This window comes from Oreochromis niloticus, linkage group LG5 (assembly GCF_001858045.2).
Source record: "Oreochromis niloticus isolate F11D_XX linkage group LG5, O_niloticus_UMD_NMBU, whole genome shotgun sequence".
In the NCBI taxonomy this organism is placed as follows: domain Eukaryota; kingdom Metazoa; phylum Chordata; class Actinopteri; order Cichliformes; family Cichlidae; genus Oreochromis; species Oreochromis niloticus.
In genome coordinates, this window is record NC_031970.2 from 4,954,363 (window position 1) to 4,960,362 (window position 6,000).

Genomic DNA, 6,000 nt, shown 5'->3' on the forward strand with positions numbered 1-6,000 from the left:
TCTGCAGCGAGGCTACTGACCCGCCTGAACAAGGGTGCTCATATGACCCCTGTTTTAAAGTCGCTGCACTGGCTACCAATCAGATTCAGGTTCCATTTTAAAATTCTAGTTTTAACTTTTAGAGCATTACAGAGACAGCCCCCCCTACATTGCTGATCTGATTCATACACATACCTCCACTCGTAACCTGAGGTCAGCAAACCAAAACCTTTTAGTGGTCCCCCACACTCGTTTTAAAACCCAAGGGGACTGATCTTTCCAAGCTGTTGCACCCAGATTGTGGAATGCACTTCCCCTATTTCTACAGGGTTTGGACTCAGTGGAGACCTTTAAAAAGCAGCTAAAGACATTTTTATTTCAAAAAGCTTTTAATTAGACCAGGGTTTTTATGGTGTATTTTATGACTGTATTATGTTTTTACCTTGTAAAGCACTTTGTGACATATGTCTGTGAAAGGTGCTATATAAATAAACTTTACTTACTTACTTAATTTTAGGTTCTTTTCCTCCAACACCACACGGCTCGCCCTGGCAGCCGTGAGAGACATTTGAGTTTGTTTATCTTAATTGGATATGTTTTTTCTTTATTTTCTGTTTATTACTTATAAAATAGCTTGGCAATTGGGTTGCTTTTATTTTACTGGAATTTTGACTGTGTGATGCCAGGTCAGAATTGGCAGCAAACTGCCAGCCTTTTTTTTTTTTTTCACTTTTGAAGTTTGACTTCTAGTTAATATTGTAAAGGATTTATTTTAAGTCAAACAATTAACAATTCCCAGCCAGGTGCCCAAACCTAACTAAAAACAAAAAAGAAATGTCTAATACATCCACCACCATCACCTTCTTAGTGGCTTACCTGAGTTAGAGTTACAGTCAGGGCTGAAGCCTTTCACATTTAAGTTTCAAACTCAAAGTCAAGTCAAAGTCGTATTTGTTGTTAAAGACCATATACAGATATACACAGGAATTTATAATTGCAATTCTCCCATGGCCCTCAGTGTACACTAAAAATACAAAAGATAAAAAAATAAAATTAAATAATAATAATAATAATAATAATAATAATAATAATAATAATAATAACATAGAAAATAAAAGTCTTATGTACAACACATTAAAATATTATACAATTATTTAAACAGCAGTGGCAACACAATCATAGTGATTGTGGGCAAGTTTGTGGGGCAGTCATTGAAAGGCCAATGGTGGTGGGTCAGAGCTGTATGTTTGGGGGTTCAGAGGGAAGAGGTGAATGCAGGTCTGGAGTTGGTGTGTGGGAGAGCAGGGAGTGAATTCGGCATTCTTACAGCCTGATGGACGAAGGTGCCCCTCAGACTGCTGGTTCTGGCCCGGAGGCTCTCCAGTCTCCTTCCTGATGGCAGGAAACTGAAGAAGCTGTTGGACAGATAAGTCAAGTGACCTGTAATGCAGAAGGCTTTCCAGATGAGGCGGGTGCAGTAGATGTCCTGGAGAAGAGAAGTATCCACGATCCTCTCCAGTGCTCTCACTACCCGTTTTAACATTTTTCGGCAGGACCCAGTGCAGGAGTCATACCACACAGTGATGCAGCTGGTGAGGATGCTCTCAATGGTACCTCTGTAGAAGGTGCTCATAATGGGGGTTGAGGCTCTTGCTATCCTCATTTTGCGGAAGAAGTAAGTAAGTAAGTAAGTAAAATTTTATTTATATAGCACATTTCTAGATAAAAGATCACAAAGTGCTTCACAAAGTATAGAACAAAAACAGACAAAAGTTAACAAAATGAAATTGTAAAAAGATGTGTTTTTAGCTGTTTTTTAAAAGTGACCACTGAGTCTGCAGATCTTAAGTTCTGAGGAAGAGAGTTCCACAGTCTGGCAGCCACAGTGGGAAAAACTCTATCACCCTTGGTTTTCAGCCTTGTATGCTGAATAACAAGTAGGCCCTGATCACAAGATCTCAGGGACCTACTAGGGACACAGGGCTGTAAAAGTTCAATGATGTAGGCTGGTGCTTGTCCTTGAAGAGTTTTAAATGTCAGAACCAGTATCTTAAAATGGACTGTATAAGCAACGGTATCACATGGGAGTACTTAGATGTTTTTGTCAGAAGCCTTGCTGCAGCATTTTGGACAATCTGCAGATGCTCCAGGGAGTTTTTGTTTAGACATGTAAACAGTGAATTGCAGTAGTCCAATTGTGATGAAATGAATGCATGAATAACAATCTCCAGTTCAGTATGAGATACTATAGGGCTCAATTTAGAAATGCTTCTTAAATGATAAAGCAGGACCCAACCAGAGATTCGACGTGAACATCTAGAGTAAGAGCAGAATCAAAAGTTACCCCTAACTTCCTGATAGACGGTTTCACAAAAGATGAAAGAGGACCAAGAGCATTCATTATGTTAGGTACATGTCTGTCCGGAGCACATACAAGGACTTCAGTCTTTTCTTCATTAAGTTGGAGGAAGTTGTCAGCCATCCAACCTTTGATGGATTCTAAGCACTCATTTAGAATCTGCAGCATAGAAACATCTTCAGGTTTAAAAGAAATATATAGCTGGATGTCATCTGCATAGCAGTGGTAGCGAATGTCCTCAAAGGACATTCGCTCAAAATATGCTGGAGAGGAAGTAGATATATTAAAAACAATAAGGGCCCCAGCACAGAACCTTGTGGCACACCATAGGACAGGGACCTGGAAGATGACCTGTACTTAGAGACCGCCACAAGTAGAGTCACTGTTGAGCTTTGCTGACCAGTGATGCAGTGTTTTATGACCAGGAGAGATCTTGTGAGATGTGCACACCCAGGAACTTGGTGCCGCTTACCCTCTCCACAGCAGCACCGTTGATGGTTTGTGGGGTGTGCATTTCTCCACATTCAGGAAAAGGTTGTTGGTTGGGGAATGCCTTCCCTGCACCCTGGTGACACAGCTGCACCCCAAGGCCCTGCATGTGTGGGTGATTGTGGTGGAGCAGGAAGAGGGAGGCAGCTGGGGATGGGGAGGTAACCCCTCCCTGGGGCCAGCTGCCCCGCTGACCCCAGTAGGCACCCCCACACTCTGTAACCTACCAAGGATGGACCTGGGCCCACAGCAGCAGCACCGCCCGGCCCCACAGAGTCTGGGGCAGCCCACCCAACCCCACCACAGAGAAAACTGCACCCACTCCAACATTGACTCATCTCCCCGACTACACACGACAATAGACACCTAGGTTGAGTTCTTTCTCCACATCTCCTATAATCTCTCCCCCACCTGCAGAGTGAACTCCTGGAGACCAGAGAACTTCTGCAATGATGTAACAGCCTCCTACACCAGTTGAAGAGCCCCCAGTTGGCTTGATGCACCAGAGGCCTCCCACGCCAGGGCTGAGCCCCCATGCACCCACCCGGCCACAACCTCAGTGACACACCAACCAGGCCCCAAGGCCCAGCCAGGGCCCCAGCCCGGAGACGGAGCACCCCCTGAACCCCACGCCCGCCTCGAACCCACCCAGGGGCAGCCAGGCTACCAGTCAGTAACCCACGTCCATCAGCACAGACCCTCCCCCAGCCCCACTGCACACAGCCACAGGGAAACCATCATCTAAGAGCCACCAGAGCCCGTAACAACTCATGACCACAACCCTGGGTTGAGCCCTCCAAGGAAGACGCTCCTAGGTATTGCCCCGATGCCCCAAGCCTGTCCCTACCCCCACACCAATCACAACAGTGAAGGTGGGACCAAACTATGACCCCCCACCCCCACTAGGGTGATGCATTAAGACTAATATAATCTATTAGATAATTTCTATATTGGTTAGAATTAAGATTATTTTTATTTTTCCAGTTCATGAGGACTGTTTTCTTGGCAATGCATAGGGCAGTGAAAACCATATGGGCTATATTCTTTTCTGTAGTGACATGATCTAAGTTGCCTAACAAGCACACTAAAGGGGAAGTTGGAATATTACAGTTTAGACACTTTGATAAGTCTTCACGCCAAAGACCGTGGATGTAATTGTCCAGTTTATTGGCTTGACAGTGTGAGCAGTTGTTGGATGACATAAAGCCCATCTTGAACATCCGATGACCTGTATAGTGCACTCTATGTAGTATTTTGTATTAAATAATTGAAGACTGGGATTTCTAATTAAATGAAAGGTTTTTAAGCATATCTGAGACCAGAAGTTTTGGTCTAAGTTGACTGGTAAATCCGCTTCCCATTTTGCAATAGGTAGTGATATTGATTTGTCTGTTTTAGAAAACATTCTGTATATTTTGGAAAGTAATTTGGGGGTTTTAGGAGTAAGAAATTGTAACGCCGTTAGTAATGCCATTACTTGTAATGCCGTTATTCCCATCACTGGTAGTTTTGATGCTTTTACTGCATGGGTAGTCTATCAAATTAAGTAATCTACCTGTTTTGTTTTGTTTTTTTTGGGGGGGCGCCTGTCCCGTTTGGTTCTTGTGCAATCAGAATTATTGTCTGAAGGCAAAGAGATAAGCCCAACAGAATTACTTTACCAAGTGGACCATCCCTGCCTTGCCGTATTGGTCCATTTGATTGACCTTTGTTGTTAATATTTATTTATTTTATTTTATTTCAGTTATTACAGACGGGACAGACATGACCGGGGAGAGGGAGGGAAACAAAGACAGCGGGGAAGAGGAATAGTGATGAAGGGCAAAGAAAAGGGAAAAGAAAAGGAGTGTGGGGGGGGAATACATATTTTTATATATATCACCTGGATTACCTGTTGAGAGAAAAAAAAGAGAAAACAAAAAGTATAAACATATAAGCAAAACAAAAAGTAAAAGTATAAACAAGTATAGAGAAGTATAAACAATGCGGTTACATTTAGACTTAATTTTTTTTACTATAAGTATGAACATGGAAACAAGTGAACAACATTTTGAAATAAGTTTAATTGGAATTCTGTACGCTGGAAAAAAACAACAACAACCAAACAACACATAAAAAACACAAACAAACAGCCAGTGCCTTCATCTGTCCATTAAATGTCAAACATCACATCGACCCGTAGTCCCTACCAGTGTTGGGTAAGTTACTTTAAATTAGTAACTTAGTTACATTACTAGTTACTTCTCTAAAAAAGTAACTCAGTTACTTCAAGTTACTCGTTACTTTCAAAGTAACTAGTTACTAGGGAAAGTAACTTTGGTTTTACTCAGAATTCTCTTGTTAATGTGTTGCTTCCGTAACTGGATACTCAGCAAGACTGCCAGTCTTCTAGCTTGCTTACTTGCCACAAGTGCACTGTGCCACCTACCAACAGACAGGAAAAAATAATGTGCACATTTCCACGAGAGAAATCCCACGCCTGGACCGTCGTTGACCGCCGCCATGATTCTAGCCTGCTTTTTACATCCAACACAAAAACTGCAGTCGTGGTGCTTTTGATTGTACTCAGAACTTGGAAATTCTGCCTTCTGAATAGGAAGATGTAGGTAACACCAGACTGCAGATGAGCTGCATACAGGGCTGGACTGGGACAAAACAATCGTCCCGGGCATTTTGACTAGAGACCGGCCCACCATTATAGGAAAAATCATAAAGCCTTTGAATGAAAATAAACACTGTTGTGACAGTGATGTACACTGTTCTGATGGTATATATGTATCAATCTATCAATTGTTTGTTGTAAGACTCAGATAATTATTTTTTTTAAAAGCGAGACATTTTAAATGAGAATAATAAAGAAAACTATTTCCTTGTCCCCCCCTTTCCCTGTTAATGCCCTACCTGGCCCCCTGGCAAAAATTTGCTAGACCCGCCCCTGCACAGTTACCAGCTGTCAGCTACGTAGAAAAGGATGCTGGTGTTATTTGTCTCTCAGAAACAGCTCATAACTTCCCTTCAACTCATCCATGTCACCTAACAGGTAAACCTGTTTCTCCATCACCTGTTCAGCTCTGATGATTCAGTAAGGACATCTCCTGGTTTCATCTGCATGTTTCCCTCTCACCAGATAACCAAACCGATATCATGACCAGCAGCTTTACAGCTGTGGCTCC